Source organism: Pseudophryne corroboree, chromosome 9 (assembly GCF_028390025.1).
Source record: "Pseudophryne corroboree isolate aPseCor3 chromosome 9, aPseCor3.hap2, whole genome shotgun sequence".
NCBI classification, from domain to species: domain Eukaryota; kingdom Metazoa; phylum Chordata; class Amphibia; order Anura; family Myobatrachidae; genus Pseudophryne; species Pseudophryne corroboree.
This window is the reverse complement of record NC_086452.1, coordinates 66467804-66486285: the sequence shown is the minus strand read 5'-3', so window position 1 is coordinate 66486285 and position 18482 is coordinate 66467804. Positions and strand designations below refer to the sequence as shown.

The 18482-nt window shown below is 48.4% G+C and overlaps 1 protein-coding gene across 2 annotated transcripts in view; it reads left to right on the top strand.

Moving 5' to 3' along the window:
- The window catches only part of CCDC24 (coiled-coil domain containing 24), a 93118-nt gene that overhangs the window by 48878 nt on the left and 25758 nt on the right, over positions 1–18482 (top strand). The gene's annotated exons all lie outside the window — the stretch shown is intronic.

Sequence of the window (18482 nt, the reverse complement as noted above, 5' to 3'; positions counted from 1 at the left end):
CAGGGACAGTATTTTATTGACTATAGAGCATTTAAAGGATGCATTTCTATATATGCGAGATGCACAGAGGGATATTTGCACTCTGGCATCAAGAGTAAGTGCGATGTCCATATCTGCCAGAAGATGTTTATGGACACAACAGTGGTCAGGTGATGCAGATTCCAACATGGAAGTATTGCCGTATAAAGGGGAGGAGTTATTTGGGGTCGGTCCATCGGACCTGGTGGCCTCGGCAACAGCTGGAAAATCCACCTTTTTTACCCCAAATCACATCTCAGCAGAAAAAGACACCGTCTTTTCAGCCTCAGTCCTTTCGTCCCCATAAGGGCAAGCGGGCAAAAGGCCAGTCATATCTGCCCAGGGATAGAGGAAAGGGAAGAAGACTGCAGCAGGCAGCCCATTCCCAGGAACAGAAGCCCTCCACAGCTTCTGCCAAGTCCTCAGCATGACGCTGGGGCCGTACAAGCGGACTCAAGTGCGGTGGGGGGTCGTCTCAAGAGTTTCAGCGCGTAGTGGGCTCACTCGCAAGTGGACCCCTGGATCCTACAAGTAGTATCCCAGGGGTACAGAGATTCGAGACGTCTCCCCCTCGCAGGCTCCTGATGTCTGCTTTACCAACGTCTTCCTCCGACAGGGAGGCAGTATTGGAAACAATTCACAAGCTGTATTCCCAGCAGGTGATAATCAAAGTACCCCTCCTACAACAAGGAAAGGGGTATTATTCCACACTATATTGTGGTACTGAAGCCAGACGGCTCGGTGAGACCTATTCTAAATGGGAAATCTTTGAACACTTACATACAAAGGTTCAAATCAAGATGGAGTCACTCAGAGCAGTGATAGCGAACCAGGAAGAAGGGGACTATATGGTGTCCCTGGACATCAAGGATGCTTACCTCCATGTCCCAAATTGCCCTTCTCACCAAGGGTACCTCAGGTTCGTGGTACGGAACTGTCACTATCAGTTTCAGACGCTGCCGTTTGGATTGTCCACGGCACCCCGGGTCTTTACCAAAGTAATGGCCAAAATGATGATTCTTCTTCAAAGAAAAGGCGTCTTAATTATCCCTTACTTGGACGATCTCCTGATAAGGGCAAGGTCCAGAGAACAGTTGGAAGTCGGAGTAGCACTATCTCAAGTAGTTCTACGACAGCACGGGTGGATTCTAAATATCCAAAATCACAGCCGTTTCCGACGACACGTCTGCTGTTCCTAGGGATGGTTCTGGACACAGTCCAGAAAAAGGTGTTTCTCCCGGAGGAGAAAGCCAGGGAGTTATCCGAGCTAGTCAGGAACCTCCTAAAACCAGGAAAAGTGTCAGTGCATCATTGCACAAGAGTCCTGGGAAAAATGGTGGCTTATTACGAAGCGATTCCATTCGGCAGATTCCACGCAAGAACTTTTCAGTGGGATCTGCTGGACAAATGGTCCGGATCGCATTTTCAGATGCATCAGCGGATAACCCTATCTCCAAGGACAAGGGTGTCTCTCCTGTGGTGGTTACAGAGTGCTCATCTTCTAGAGGGCCGCAGATTCGGCATTCAGGATTGGATGCGGGTGACCACGGAGGCCAGCCTGAGAGGCTGGGGAGCAGTCACACAGGGAAAAAATTTCCAGGGAGTGTGATCAAGTCTGGAGATTTTTCTCCACATAAATATACTGGAGCTAAGGGCAATTTACAATGCTCTAAGCTTAGCAAGACCTCTGCTTCAAGGTCAGCCGGTATTGATCCAGTGGGACAACATCACGGCAGTCGCCCACGTAAACAGACAGGGCGGCACAAGAAGCAGGAGGGCAATGGCAGAAACTGCAAGGATTTTTCGCTGGGCGGAAAATCATGTGATAGCACTGTCAGCAGTGTTCATTCCGGGAGTGGACAATTGGGAAGCAGACTTCCTCAGCAGGCACAACCTCCACCCGGGAGAGTGGGGACTTCATCGGGAAGTCTTCCACATGATTGTGAACCGTTGGAAAAGACCAAAGGTGAACATGATGGCGTCCCGCCTGAACAAAAAACTGGACAAGTATTGCGCCAGGTCAAAAGACCCTCAGGCAATAGCTGTGGACGTTTCTGGTAACACCGTGGGTGTACCAGTCGGTGTATGTCTTCCCTCCTCTGCTTCTCATACCCAAGGTATTGAGAATTATAAGACGTAGAGGAGTAAGAACTATACTCGTGGCTCCGGATTGGCCAAGAAGGACTTGGTACCCGGAACTTCAAGAGATGCTCACAGAGGACTCATGGCCTCTGCCGCTAAGAAGGGACTTGCTTCAGCAAGTACCATGTCTGTTCCAAGACTTACCGCGGCTGCGTTTGACGGCATGGCGGTTGAACGCCGGATCCTAAGGGAAAAAGGCATTCCGGAAGAGGTCATTCCTACCCTGGTCAAAGCCAGGAAGGAGGTGACCGCACAACATTATCACCACATGTGGCGAAAATATGTTGCGTGGTGTGAGGCCAGGAAGGCCCCATAAAGAAATTTCAACTCGGTCGTTTCCTGCATTTCCTGCAAACAGGAGTGTCTATGGGCCTCAAATTGGGGTCCATTAAGGTTCAAGTTTCGGCCCTGTCGATTTTCTTCCAGAAAGAATTGGCTTCAGTTCCTGAAGTCCAGAAGTTTGTCAAGGGAGTACTGCATATACAACCCCCTTTTGTGCCTCCAGTGGCACTGTGGGATCTCAACGTAGTTCTGGGATTCCTAAAATCACATTAGTTTAAACCGCTCAAATCTGTGGATTTGAAATATCTCACAGGGAAAGTGACCATGCTGTTGGCCCTGGCCTCGGCCAGGCGAGTGTCAGAATTGGCGGCGTTTGTCTCAAAAAAGCCCATATCTGATTGTCCATTCGGACAGGGCAGAGCTGCGGACTCATCCCCAGTTTCTCCCTAAGGTGGTGTCAGTGTTTCACCTTGAACCAGCTTATTGTGGTACCTGCGGCTACTAGGGACTTGGAGGACTCCAAGTTGCTAGATGTTGTCAGGGCCCTGAAAATATAGTTTCCAGGACGGCTGGAGTCAGGAAAACTAACTTGCTGTTATCCTGTATGCACCCAACAAACTGGGTGCTCTTGCTTCTAAGCAGACGATTGCTAGTTGGATGTGTAGTACAATTCAGCTTGCACATTCTGTGGCAGGCCTGCCACAGCCAAAATATGTAAATCCCCATTCCACAAGGAAGGTGGGCTCATCTTGGGCGGCTGCCCGAGGGGTCTCGGCTTTACAACTTTGCCGAGCTGATACTTGGTCAGGGGCACACCCTGACTGAGGAGGACCTGGAGTTCTCTCATTCGGTGCTGCAGAGTCATCCGCACTCTCCCGCCCGTTTGGGAGCTTTGGTATAATCCCCATGGTCCTGACGGAGTCCCCAGCATCCACTTAGGACGTTAGAGAAAATAAGAATTTACTTACCGATAATTCTATTTCTCGTAGTCCGTAGTGGATGCTGGGCGCCCATCCCAAGTGCGGATTGTCTGCAATATTTGTACATAGTTATTGTTACAAAAATCGGGTTAATATTGTTGTGAGCCATTTTTTCAGAGGCTCCGCTGTTATCATGCTGTTAACTGGGTTCAGATCACAGGTTGTACAGTGTGATTGGTGTGGCTGGTATGAGTCTTACCCGGGATTCAAAATCCTTCCTTATTGTGTACGCTCGTCCGGGCACAGTATCCTAACTGAGGCTTGGAGGAGGGTCATAGGGGGAGGAGCCAGTGCACACCACCTGATCCTAAAGCTTTTACTTTTGTGCCCTGTCTCCTGCGGAGCCGCTATTCCCCATGGTCCTGACGGAGTCCCCAGCATCCACTACGGACTACGAGAAATAGAATTATCGGTAAGTAAATTCTTATTTTTTTTTACGTCTCATTTACTTTGCTGTCGTATTCTGCATTTTCGTTTTTTCCGATGTCGATATCATTCGTAATGTCAGGCAGTGTTTTACGGGAGTGATTAGTAAAACACTGCCTGACAAAACACAATGAATCCCAGACGGATCTGTGAGATACGTGCAGGGCATCATTGTGTATATTATGAGAAGTGAAGAGTTAAAAATTAGAAAAAAATGTGCGTGGGGTCCCCCCGCCTAAGCATAACCAGCCTCGGGCTATCAGCTTCCCATCCACCGCCCACGGATGGGGGAGACAGCCTCGGGCTTCACCCCTGGTCCTTGGGTGGCTGGAGGGGGCGGACCCCTTGATTTAAGGGGTCCCCACTCCTCCAGAGTACCCCAGCCAGGGGTGACTAGTTAGGGATTTAATGCCAGGGCCGCAGGGACCAATATAAAAGTGTCCCTCGGCTGTGGCATTATCTCTCTGATTAGTGGAGCCCGGTGCTGGTGTTAAAAATACGGGGGACCCCTACGTTTTTTGTCCCCTGTATTTTTACAACCAGGACCGGCTCAAAGAGCCCGAGGCTGGTTATGCTTAGGAGGGGGGACATCACACAATTTTTTTTTCTAATTTTAACCCATTCCCACCCCTTCCCACTGATAAGCATGCACGGATCTCACTGATCCGTGCATGCCTATCAGAATACGGGTTCACTATGGCTGGCCGGCGGTCGGGCTCCCGGCGACCAGCATACCGGCGCCGGGAGCCCGACCGCCGGCTGACCGACAGTGTGGCGAGCGCAAATGAGCCCCTTGCGGGCTCGCTGCGCTCGCCACGCCACGGGCACGGTGGCGCGCTACGCGCGCCACACTATTTTATTCTCCCTCTATGGGCGTCGTGGACCCCCACGAGGGAAAATAAGTGTCGGTATGCCGGCGGTCGGGCTCCCGGCGCCGGTATACTGAGCGCCGGGAGCCCGACCGCCGGCATACAGAAGACCACCCCAGAATACGGGGGGAAAAAGCAGGTCTATTTGAAAACTGCTTTTTTTTTTACGAGTTGTACTTTTTCCCGGCAGTGTTTGGCTTTTGACGGCAGTGATTGACAATACGAATTTTTAGTAAATTACCGAGTTGTATAATATAACAGGCGTATTTGACCGATGGTGTATTAATTCGTATATTTTTTTTTCTCTGCCTTCAAAAAAAATACGAATGCCCTCATCACTGCCGAGATTTCAGTTTAGTAAATTTCTGAGATGACACTTTGAACAAAAAACACTAAATCGGTCAAAATCGGGAGCTTAGTAAATATACCCCATGGTATCTGAGATATTCTACGGATCCACTTATTCATTTATTAACATTTCTCTAACGTCCTAGTTGATGCTGGGGACTCCGTAAGGACCATGGGGAATAGACAGGCTCCGCAGGAGACAGGGCACTTTAAGAAATAATTTGGATACTGGTGTGCTCTGGCTCCTCCCTCTATGTCCCTCCTCCAGACCTCAGTTTGAATCTGTGCCCGGACGAGCTGGGTGCTACTTAGTGAGCTCTCCTGAGCTTGCTAAAAAGAAAGTATTTTGTTAGGTTTTTTTATTTTCAGAGAGATCTGCTGGCAACAGACTCTCTGCTACGTGGGACTGAGGGGAGAGAAGCAGCCCTACTCACTGAAGATAGGTCCTGCTTCTTAGGCTACTGGACACCATTAGCTCCAGAGGGATCGTACACAGGATCGCACCCTTGGTCGTCCGATCCAGGAGCCGCGCCGCCGTCCGCCTCGCAGAGCCGGAAGACAGAAGCCGGTGACAGAAGCAAGAAGACTTCGAAATCGGCGGCAGAAGACTCCAGTCTTCATATGAGGTAGCGCACAGCACTGCAGCTGTGAGCCATTGCTCCCACACTAAACCCACATACTCCGGTCACTGTAGGGTCCAGGGCGCAGGGGGGGGGGGGGGGGGGGCGCCCTGGGCAGCAATTAGAGACCTCTTTGGCAAAAGTTAGCATAATATACAGTTGGGCACTGTATATATGTATGAGCCCCCGCCAAAATTGTACATGAAAGCGGGACAGAAGCCCGCCTTCCTCAGCACTCACCAGCGCCATGTTTTTTCTCCACAGCACCGCTGAGAGGAAGCTCCCCAGTCTCTCCCCTGCAGTTACACGGTAGAAGAGGGTAAAAAGAGAGGGGGGGCACATAATTAGGCGCAAAAATCAATATAAACAGCAGCTACTGGGTTAACATTAAGTTACTGTGTTATTCCTGGGTTAATAGCGCTGGGGTGTGTGCTGGCATACTCTCCCTCTGTCTCTCCAAAGGGCCTTATGGGGAAATTGTCTTCAGATGAGCATTCCCTGAGTGTGTGGTGTGTCGGTACGTGTGTGTCGACATGTCTGAGGTAAAAGGCTCCCCTAAGGAGGAGATAGAGCAAATATGTGTGTGTGAGGGTGTCTCCGTCGACAACGCCGACACCTGTTTGGATATGTGTAATTAAGTGCTAAAGTGAATTTATTGCACAAAAGATTAGAGAACAGACAGGAAATCTACCCATGTCTGTCCCTATGTCGCAGAGACCTTCAGAGTCTCTCAATGCTCACTATCCAAAATAATAAACACTGATATCGACACGGAGGTTGACTCCAGTGTCGACTACGATAATGCAAAGTTACAGCCAAAATGGCAGAAAAGTATTCAATATGATTATTGTAATAAAAGATGATTTGCATATCACTGATGACTCATCTGTCCCTGACACAAGGGTACACATGTTTAAGGGGAAGAAAGCTGAGGTAAATTTCCCTCCTCTCATGATGAAAAAGAGCGGGAATCTCCAGACAAGAGACTGCAGTTTCCCACAAAGAATTCTCAGGCAGTATCCTTTCCCCACTAGGGCCAGGATAGGATGGGAATCTTCCCCTAGGGTGTCACGTTTGCCCAAAAGGTAGCCCTGACGTAACAGCTATTCTCAGGGATCCTGCAGATAGCGTGCACATTCTGGTACACTACTCAGACCGGCGATTGTGTCGGCATGGGTTTATAGCGCTGTGGCAGCGTGGACAGGTACCTTAGCAGCAGAGATTGAGACCCTAGTATGTAGATATATATACTAGGGCACTGTATATATGTATGAGAAGGACAGCAGACTATCTTCCACACCTGCAATCAACAGCCTACAGAGAGTAACCTAATCCAGTACCACCAACGCCTGCAATCCACACAGCCTGGACACTGACCTCCCTGTCTGCTTAAGTAACAGCCATACTGCTCTCACACATTGCTTTCTGCTCCTCATTTATACTCTCTTCAACCACTGTGTAACATTCTCAGTGTTTCCATTCCCTCCATTATATACAGAAAAACTGGTCTCCACTGTCTCTGCTTTGACTACATCCCCCTTCTCATTGTTATTCCTTTATTACAGCCACTCCATTCAATACTATTCCTCTGAACAACACTACTGAACAGGAATAATGGCTCCTCGATCCTGTCCCATACCAATCCTCACTGCTAGATCACCCGCCACCCAAATTTCCAGACTACCCACACGCATTAAGAACCCAGCCAACCTGATCCCCATTTCCCCCGTCCCCTCCCTTCCCTTCTCCTGTGCACTCTGGAATGCTAGATCAATCTGCAACAAGCTGCCAACTATCCACGACCTCTTCATCTCCCACTCTTTTAACCTTCTCGCCATCACTGAAACCTGGCTCTCCTCCTCTGACACCACCTCCCCTGCTGCCCTCTCCTACGGAGGCCTCTCCTTCACCCACACGGTCAGACCTGATGGCCGCCAGGGTGGAGGCGTGGGCATCCTTCTCGTTCCTAACTGCACCTTTCGTGTCATCCCACCTGAGCCCTCCCTCACCTTCTCCACCTTTGAGGTCCACACTATCCGCCTCTTCTACCCCATTCACCTCCATGTGGCAGTGATCTACAGCCCCCCTGGCCGCTGTACACCTTTCCTTGACAACTTTGCTGCCTGGCTTCCCCACTTTCTCTCCTCCGACCTCCCCTCTATCATCCTCGGTGACTTTAACATCCCTATCGACATCACTAATGCAGCTCCCTCTAACCTTCTTGCTCTTTCCACCTCCTTTGGACTTTCTCAATGGTCCTCCACCCCTACTCACAATCTCGGCCACTCCCTCGACCTTGTCTTCACCCACCGATGTGATCTCTCTGATTTCTCTAACTCTTCCTTCCCTCTCTCTGACCACCATCTGCTTTCTTTCACCCTCTCATCTTCCCCTCTCTGCTCCACACCCAGACCCACCATCACCAGACGCAATCTCGGGTCCCTCAACCCCGCTATCATGTCCTCCCTCGAGACCTTCCTCTCTCCTCTTTCCACTATGACTTGTCCCAACCAGGCAGCCTCCTTCTATAACTCTTCCCTTACTGCTGCTCTTGACTCTGTGGCCCCCCTCTCATCTGTCCCCCTCCGCCGCTCCAAACCCCAACCCTGGCACACCAAACTCACACGATTCCTACAAAAATGTTCACGGTCTGCAGAACGCTCCTGGAGGAGATCCCACTCTCTGGCGGACTTTCTCCATTTCAAGTTTATCCTCTCTTCCTATAGCTCTGCTCTTTCTCTCGCCAAGCAATCCTTTTTCCAAACACTCATCTCTTCTCAGTCCTCCAGTCCACGCCGACTCTTTGAAACTTTCAACACTCTCCTTCGCCCCCCTCCTCCTCCCCTCCCCTCTTCCCTCACTCCCACTGACTTTGCCTCCTTCTTCATCTCCAAAATTGAGGATATTCAAAATTACATCTCCTCCCGTCACCCCTCTGCTGCCCCCCTGCTCCCACCATCCCTCCCGTCCATCTATCCCACCCTGTCCTGCTTCCGTCCCACCTCAGACAAGGAAGTCCACTCCCTCATCTTATCCTCTCCCCCCACAACCTGCCACTTGGACCCCCTCCCCTCCCGTCTTCTCCGCTCCCTCCCCCCCACTGCCTGCTCCCACCTTGCTCACCTCTTTAACCTATCGCTCTCTACTGGCATCTTTCCCTCATAATTCAAACATGCTCTGGTGTCCCCTATTCTCAAAAAAGCCAACCTCGACCCTTCATCACTCACTAGCTACCGCCCCATCTCTCTTCTCCCTTTCGCCTCCAAACTACTTGAACGACTGGTCTACAGCCGTCTCACAAGCTACCTCTCTGACCACTCCATCCTTGATCCACTACAATCTGGCTTTCGCCCACTCCACTCCACCGAGACTGCCCTGGTGAAAGTCACCAGTGACCTGCTTTCGGCCAAATCCACGGGCCACTTCTCTTTGCTCATCCTTCTGGACCTCTCTGCTGCCTTTGACACCGTGGATCACCCTCTCCTCCTCCGCACACTCCAAAATGTTGGCCTCTCTAGCACCGTCTTTGACTGGTTTACCTCATACCTCACTAACCGCTCCTTCTCTGTGTCTGCCTCCGGAACCACCTCACACCCTTCCATCCTTCCTGTTGGTGTCCCTCAGGGTTCTGTCCTAGGCCCCCTTTTGTTCTCCCTCTACACCTCTTCCCTGGGTGCGCTCATTAACTCATTTGGCCTTCAATACCACCTCTATGCTGATGACACACAACTCTACCTCTCCTCTCCTGATCTGTCCCCCTCTGTCCTCTCTCAGGTCTCCAGCTGCCTCTCTGCCATCTCCTCCTGGATGTCTGAGCGCTCTCTGAAGCTCAACATGGATAAAACTGAACTTATTATCTTTCCCCCAGCCAGAGCAACACCCCCTACAAATATCTCTATCACTGTTGACAACACTATCATCTCCCCCGTTCCCCAACTCCGCTGCCTGGGCGTCACTCTTGACTCCTCCCTCTCCTTTGCACCCTACATCCAAGCTCTGGCGCAATCTTGTCGGTTCCAGCTACGCAACATTGCTCGCATCAGGCCATTTCTCTCCCAGAGTGCAACTAAACTTATCATCCACTCACTGGTCATCTCACGACTTGACTACTGCAATGTGCTCCTCACTGGCCTCACTTGCTCCCACATCGCTCCCCTCCAATCTGTCCTCAACTCTGCAGCTAGGCTCCTCTTCCTCTCCCGCCGCTCCACTTCTGCCACTCCCCTTCAACAAAATCTACACTGGCTCCCATTCCCCTACAGAATCCTCTTCAAACTCCTCACCCTCACATACAAGGCCATCTCTAATTCCACTGCTCCCTACATCTCCAACCTCCTCTCCCTTCATACTCCCTCCCGCCCACTACGGTCGGCTGATGACCGTCGCCTCTCCTCTGCCTTGGTCACTGCTTCCCATGCACGAGTTCAGGATTTTACCCGTGCTGCACCCCTTCAGTGGAATGCGCTCCCCCGCTCCATTAGACTCTCCCCGACCTTGCAAAGCTTCAAACGGGCATTGAAAACCCACCTATTTATCAAAGCGTACCCCTCCAATGCATAACCTAGTCCTTAGGCTGCTCCTCCATCCCCCTGCCCCATGCCTTGGACATCTCTGCTTTGCTCGCATACCACCATCAGGCTTCTACCTGCTTGCTTGTACCTCATGTCATCTGTCTGTTGCCCCTCCCCACTAGATTGTTAGCTCTTCAGAGCAGGGCCCTCTTTCCTCTTGTCTAAACCCTCTTCTTGACACATTTCACTCAGCGACCATCTTTACCTGCTTTCTCTCCTGCTGGTAAAGGCTCATCTCTATCTATGGCCGCCAGCCCCAAGTAGTACAATGATTACTCCTTCGCTACTTACATCTAAGCTGTATTATGTTTTGAGAACTGTGTTGCTCTTTGTTACCTGCACTCCATTTTTGTTATTTATTTACTGTTATGCTAAGTTTTGTCTCCCTGTACTGTCCTTTGTACGGCGCTGCGAAACGCTTGTGGCGCCCTATAAATAAAATGTAATAATAATAATATATATGTATATATAGAGATATATATATATATATTAAAGATGCTGTCTTAAGATATATATATATATATATATATAAAACATGCCCAAAGAGACATGAGTATACTGGGTCCTAGAGTCAAAGCTATGTCGATTTCTGCTTGACGTGTCCTGTAGAATATGCAATGGACAGATGATGGCTGAGGATTGTGTGGAGAAGGGTTCTCGGACCTGGTCTCCACAGCTATAGCTGGTAATTCTGATATTTTGCCTTATATTCCTACACAGCCTAGGAAAGCACGACATTATCAAATGCAGCCTTTCGAACAAAGAAACAAGAAAGTCCGAGGTGCGTCCTTTCTTGCCAGAGGCGGGGGCAGAGGAAAGAAGATGCACAACACAGCTAGTTTCCAGGAACAGAAGTCCTCCCTGGCCTCTACAAAAATCCACCGCATGTCGCTGGGGCTCCACAGGCGGAGCTAGGCCCGGTGGGGGCACGCCTTCGTAAGTTCAGCCACAAGTGGGTTCACTCCCTGTTAGATCCCTGGGCAATAGATATTGTGTCTCAGGGATACAAGCTGGACTTTGAGAAGATGCCCCCTCACCGACGGCCCTGGCGGCTTCCCCCCACGAGAGGGAAACAGTGTTAACTGCAATTCACAAATTGTATCTTCAACAGGTGGTGGTCAAGGTTCCTCTCCTTCAACAAGGAGGGGGTTATTATTCGACCATGTGGTAGTCCCGAAACCGGACAGTTCGGTCAGACCCATATTGAATTTAAAATCCCTGAACATATACCTGAAAAGGTTCAAGTTCAAGATGGAATCGCTAAGAGCGGTCATTGCAAGCCTGAAAGGGGAAGATTTTATGGTGACTCGGGACATAAAGGATGCATACCTTCATGTCCCCATTTATCCACCTCATCAGGCGTACCTCAGAATTGCGGTACGGGATTGTCATTACCAATTTCAGACGTTGCCGTTTGGTCTCTCCACGGCCCCAAGAATGTTCACCAAGGTAATGGCGGAAATGATGGTGCTCCTGCGGAAGCAAGGGTCACTATTATCACGTACTTGGACGATCTCCTCATAAAAGCGAGATCAACAGAGCAGTGGCTGAACAGTGTATCACTTTCTCTGGAAGTGTAACGGCAACACGGCTGGATTCTATATATTCCAAAGTCGCAGTTGGTTCCTACAGCTCATCTGCCTCTCCTAGGCATGATCCTAGACACAGACCAGAAAAGGGTTCATCTCCCGATAGAGAGAGCTCAGGAGCTCGTGACACTGGTCAGGAATCTATTAAAACCAAAACAGGTGTCAGTGCATCACTGCACTCGAGTCCTGGGAAGGATGGTGGCATCATACGAGGCCATTCCCTTCGGCAGGTTCCATGCGAGGACCTTCCAATGGGACTTACTGGACAAGTGGTCCGGATCACATCTTCAGATGCATCGGTTAATCACCCTATCCCCCAGGGCCAGGGTGTCTCTCCTGTGGTGGCTGCAGAGTGCTCACCTTCTCGAGGGTCGCAGATTCGGCATTCTGGACTGGGTTCTGGTGACCACGGATGCAAGCCTCTGAGGATGGGGGGCAGTCACATAAGGAAGAAATTTCCAAGGGCTGTGGTCAAGTCAGGAGACTTGCCTTCACATCAACATCCTGGAACTAAGGGCCATATACAACGCCCTACGTCAAGCGGAGTCCCTGCTTCGCGACCAACCGGTTCTGATTCAGTCAGACAATATCATCGCAGTGGCTCATGTAAACCGCCAAGGCGGCACAAGGAGCAGGGTGGCGATGGTAGAAGCCACCAGAATTCTTTGCTGGGCGGAGAATCACGTAAGAGCACTGTCAGCAGTGTTCATTCCGGGAGTGGACAACTGGGAAGCAGACTTCCTCAGCAGGCACGACCTCCACCCGGGAGAGTGGGGACTTCATCAAGAAGTCTTCACGCAGATTGCAAGGAGGTGGGAACTGCCACAGGTGGACATGATGGCATTCCGCCTCAACAAAAAGCTACAGAGATATTGCGCCAGGTCAAGAGACCCTCAGACGATAGCTGTAGACGCACTAGTGACACCGTGGGTGTTCCAGTCGATTTATGTATTTCCTCCTCTTCCTCTCATACCCAAGGTGCTGAGAATCATAAGAAAAAGAAGAGTGAGAACAATACTCATTGTTCCGGATTGGCCAAGAAGGACTTGGTATCCGGATCTGCAAGAAATGCTCACAGAGGACCCATGGCCTCTGCCTCTAAGACAGGACTTGTTGCAACAGGGGCCCTGTCTGTTCCAAGACTTACCGCGGCTGCGTTTGACGGCATGGCGGTTGAACGCCGGATCCTAGTAGAAAAAGGCATTCCGGATGAGGTTATTCCTACGCTGATAAAGGCTAGGAAGGTCGTGACGGCTAAACATTATCACTGTATATGGCGAAAATATGTTGCTTGGTGTGAGGCCAGGAATGCCCCTACGGAGGAATTCCAGCTGGGCCGTTTCCTTCACTTCCTACAGTCGGGAGTGACTTTGGGCCTGAAATTGGGTTCCATTAAGGTCCAGATTTCGGCTCTATCCATTTTCTTTCAAAAAGAACTGGCTTCTCTTCCTGAAGTCCAGACGTTTGTAAAGGGAGTGCTGCATATTCAGCCCCTTTTGTGCCTCCAGTGGCACCTTGGGATCTATTAGCCTTGGCTTCAGCTAGGCGTGTGTCAGAATTAGCGGCTTTGTCACATAAAAGCCCCTATCTGGTTTTCCATATGGACAGGGCAGAATTGCGGACCCGTCCACAATTTCTGCAAAAAGTGGTGTCATCCTTTCATATGAACCAACCTATTGTAGTGCCTGTGGCTACTCATGACTTGGAGGATTCCGAGTTACTAGATGTGGTCAGGGCTTTGATGGTTTATGTAGCCAGAACGGCTAGAGTCAAGAAAACTGAGTCACTGTTTATCCTGTATGCACCCAACAAGCTGGGTGCTCCTGCTTCAAAGCAAACTATTGCTCGCTGGATCTGTAACACGATTCAGCAGGCTCATTCTGCGGCTGGATTGCCGCTGCCAAAATCAGTAAAAGCCCATTCCACAAGGGAGGTGGGCTCTTCTTGGGCGGCTGCCCGAGGGGTCTCGGCATTACAGCTTTGCCGAGCAGCTACTTGGTCGGGTTCAAACACTTTTGCAATGTTCTACAAGTTTGATACCCTGGCTGAGGAGGACCTTGTGTTTGCTCATTCGGTGCTGCAGAGTCATCCGCACTCTCCCGCCCTTTTGGGAGCTTTGGTATAATCCCCATGGTCCTTACGGAGTCCCCAGCATCCACTAGGACGTTAGAGAAAATAAGATTTTACTTACCGGTAAATCTATTTCTCTTAGTCCGTAGTGGATGCTGGGCGCCCGTCCCAAGTGCGGACTTTTTCTGCAATGCTTGTATATAGTTATTGCTTACATAAGGGTTATGTTATAGTTGCATCAGGGTTGATCTGATGCTCTATTGTTGTTCATACTGTTAACTGGGTAAGTTTATCACAAGTTATAAGGTGTGATTGGTGTGGCTGGTATGAGTCTTGCCCTGGATTCCAAAATCCTTTCCTTGTACTGTCAGCTCTTCCGGGCACAGTTTCTTTAACTGAGGTCTGGAGGAGGGACATAGAGGGAGGAGCCAGAGCACACCAGTATCCAAATTATTTCTTAAAGTGCCCTGTCTCCTGCGGAGCCCGTCTATTCCCCATGGTCCTTACGGAGTCCCCAGCATCCACTACGGACTACGAGAAATAGATTTACCGGTAAGTAAAATCTTATTTTATTCATATCGCGTCTGCATAGTCCTCAATGTTTTATCGGGTAGAATAGTATAAAAGGTGGTAATTGAGCAGAATACTATAGAAGGGTGGTAGTCAGAACACAATAGAGAATGGTAGTCGGGTAGAATAAAATAAAAGTATGTTTATCAGGTAGAATAGAGTGGATGGTAATCTATAGAATATAAGAAAGGGGGAGAGGTAATAATAGAATACAGTGGAATAGAGGGGTGGTTATCAGATAGAATAGAATAGTGTATAGTATTTGGATACAGTAGAATAGAGGGGGGCGGGGGCTGTTAACACGGTAGAATAGAATTGAGGGTTGAGTACAATAGAATAGAGGGTGGGGGGTAATTGTTTGACATAGAATCAGAATAGAGGGGTGGTAATTGTATACAATAGAATAGTGGGCTAATCAGATGGAATAGAAAAGAGTGGGTTAGTCACAAAGAATAGAGGGATGGTAATCGAGTAGAATTGAATAGAGGGAGGTAATTAGGTACAATAGAATAGAGGGGGTAATTGGTTAGAATAAAATAAAATACAATAGAGTAGGGTAATCAAGTAGAATATTATAGAGTGGGGTAATTGGTTAGAGAGTTGGTAATTGGATAGAATAGGGGGGATAATTGTGTAGAATATTATTGAGGGGGATAATTGGTTAGAGGGTTGGTAATTAGGTAGAATAGAATAGAGGGGGTAATTGGGTCAAATAGAATAGAGGGGGTAATTGGATAGAATAGGGGGGGGTAATTGGTTAGAGGGTTGGTAATTGGGTAGAATAGAAAAGAGGGGGGTAATTGGGTAGATTAGAATAGAGGGGTAATTGGTTAGAGGGTTGGTTATTTGGTTGAATAGAATAGAGGGGGTAATTGGGTTAAATAGAATAGAGGGGTGTACTCAGGTAGGATATAATAAAGGGGGGTCATACGGTAGAATACAGTAGTGGGGTAACTGAATTTAACATCTGTTGTCATAATGTATTGTGTTTTCCCCATGCATAGTGTGACTATATTAGCTGTGCAGTGTTTTAAAAGTACGCGATTTGTGGCTTTGCCTAATTACATTTATGTGTTATTATTGGCAAACATGTGGTCTCCATATTTGTTTTTTTGGTATTTAGGTCATTTATAATCTTTCACTAATAGGACACTATTAACCAGCACATTTTCATTTATGTGTAGTTTGCATTTGACTATTCCATTGTAGTTTGAAGATTGAGTTTCTCCCTAAACAGCTGCTATTAGTAGGGAACATAGTATCGCTGGCGCCATCTAGGGGAATTTACTTTTGCTTGTTTTAGCTGTAAAAGATTGTTCAGTTGGCTGAAGGACTGATATGGGAAAGACCAGTAAGGATGATGTTGCAATAATCAGTGCGGGAAATAATGAGTGCATGGACCAAATGTAATAGTCTGCAATTTGTGAAAGTCTGTATAGATTCTGTCAAAATAGTCATTAGATTTCAAGCGCCCATTAGATTACAGGCAAAATTAGGCTGTTTTGGCCTTTAAAATAATTGCCGCAATAATTCTAGTGACTAACTCGACGGAATTGGTCCGGAAAATGGCAGCTATTACATTTGGCCTGATGAATTATAGTTTATGTAGTGCCCTATGCAAGATGCGAGATACAGGTCTCTTAGATGTGTGGAACAGGATTTGGCTACAGATTGAATGTGCAGAGCAAAAGGACCACTCTGAGTTATGGATGACACTAGTAGCGTCCCCCTTTTTTTGATGCCCACCATTGCCTGACCGCCTCTGTCTCCTTTCCCCCACCGTTGCTAATACCTATACAATATTTATGAACAAGATACAGACATACCTGGGATTCGAACCCATTGCCTGTGGCATTGCAGTCAGGCGCTCTACTCATTGAGCTATCTGCCCTTGCATGGAAAACTAGAGAATTCTAAACTAGAGAATTCTTACTACTACTCAATGAGGAGGGTATTTGACTAGAATGCAATAGGTTATGGGTTTGATTCCTGGGTATGGCAGTATATTGATGCTCTGAATGCAGCCAGCACATATGGGGAGAGATCCGGAGAGGATAGATAAGATTCTAGAAGCTGGACGTGTTGTTATCCTGTTCTCATTATTTTCATTATCACACTATTCATTAATAACATGATTGTGTCAGACAGAATAGGTATTTAGCTGCAATATGAGGTGGCAGACACAGATCCATCGGAGTAATTCAGTATTGCTCCGGTGCCCAAGTTGGCAAAAGTTCATCCATTGCTATTAGTTTTATATGTGACCATTACTATTGTTAGACGGTATACACGTAGGATGGTTGGAGGTGCGTTACTTATATCAGGCAAGGAGACAGGCGGATGCCGGATCCTGTAGGACTCTGTTACTTTTAATAAAGCGCATATAAAGATGTACATCGTGGCTACATCTGCGCTAAACGAGCACTCTCGCGCGTGGCTTGGCGCTCTTGCGCGTACTTGTGCCGGTGCTGCAGCATTTGCTGTTCCCATTCATGGACACGCACGCGCGCCCCAGACGTGCACACTGTCATGCCCAACAAGGCCCGATCGCGGCAAGATGTAGCCACGTTCAGCTTGGCTACATCTGTAGCCAGGCTCGTTGATGCCGTGATGCGTACGCACGGTCATACACATCGCAGTTTGCACCCAGCGATCACTCCATGCATTGCTTATGGCTGTGTGCATGCTGTGTGCATGCATACGCACACTCGTGACCGTCCGCGATTGCTTTTTGCCAAGATGAACATGGCTACATCTGTATGTATTTTATTTGCATTTCATCTGCACAGTCAGCTGGATTATTATTTTTTGCAATGAATTAGGTGTATGCGCCTGCGAAGTAAATGAAAATTCTGACATCCCAGTGAGTTGGGTGTGATAAGTTGACGTGTTAGAATGCCATCATATCGTCCCCGGAGGGCCAGCAGTGACTTACCTTCTCCTTGCGGCTGCAGCGGTTCCAGCTGCATCTTGCTAGCCCTGACGGTCTTGTGATTGTCAGACCTCCGACCCTACAACCTTCTTCTAAGTATTTCTTGGCTATCCGTAACCCTACTCCCTAACCCCCCCTCTAATGACTAAACCATATCCCCCCACCCCAACCCACCCCCACCAAACATTGTTGTGTTGACCTTTTGACTACATCCCAACCAGGTCACCCCAACTTCATACCAGATGTAAGAGGCTCTGGCACTCTAATGCAACAAGAATTTAAGATATCCCCCTACGCACTCCCAATGCAGCCAAACGCAAGATTCTATCCTGATGTGTCACCAAACACATTAAAATAATACATATAAAAAGAAAATTGGACAGATTCCTACAGTGGCGCAAATTCACAAAATATGTCTGATATTACCCGTTAGGGTCAAATGTTCATGGATGTTTTCGTACTGAGTCCATATGTTGATCCAAATCCGATTGCCGATATATAGGAAAAAACTAAATATATGCAGCTGTTCAGGGAAAGTCCTTCATGAGGTGCTCATATGTACACCTTCCACCTGGGATCCTCCTAACCCAATTTCTATAGGTATTGCGATGGTCTATTTATACGGGTTCACCCTTTATGTGGATGACGAAATGCTGCTTACATGTGTGCTTACTTCCAAACACTCTGGACAAAACTCATAAAGGTTTCTTTCACTCTTGTATATTCCCAACACCATGGGTGCCACACATACACAATGAACTTTCCTTATATTTTGTGCTCACTTTGTGTCTGTGAAGAAGCCTGCTGGGTGACACACGTGCTGGATCAGGACACTCACAGTGGGCACACAGGGGTCTTCCTACTGCACAGCCATTGCATCTGATCATAAGCATAAAGCGCATTTAAGGAATAAATGAGAAAGGATACAGAGTCCCATTGAAAGATACCTTTATGTGAAATAACAGCATCCTTTGAACGTAAGCCTTAAAGTGAGCACAAAATATAAGGAAAGTTCATTGCGCCACTGTAGGAATCTGTCCAATTTTCTTTTTATATGCTCTGGCA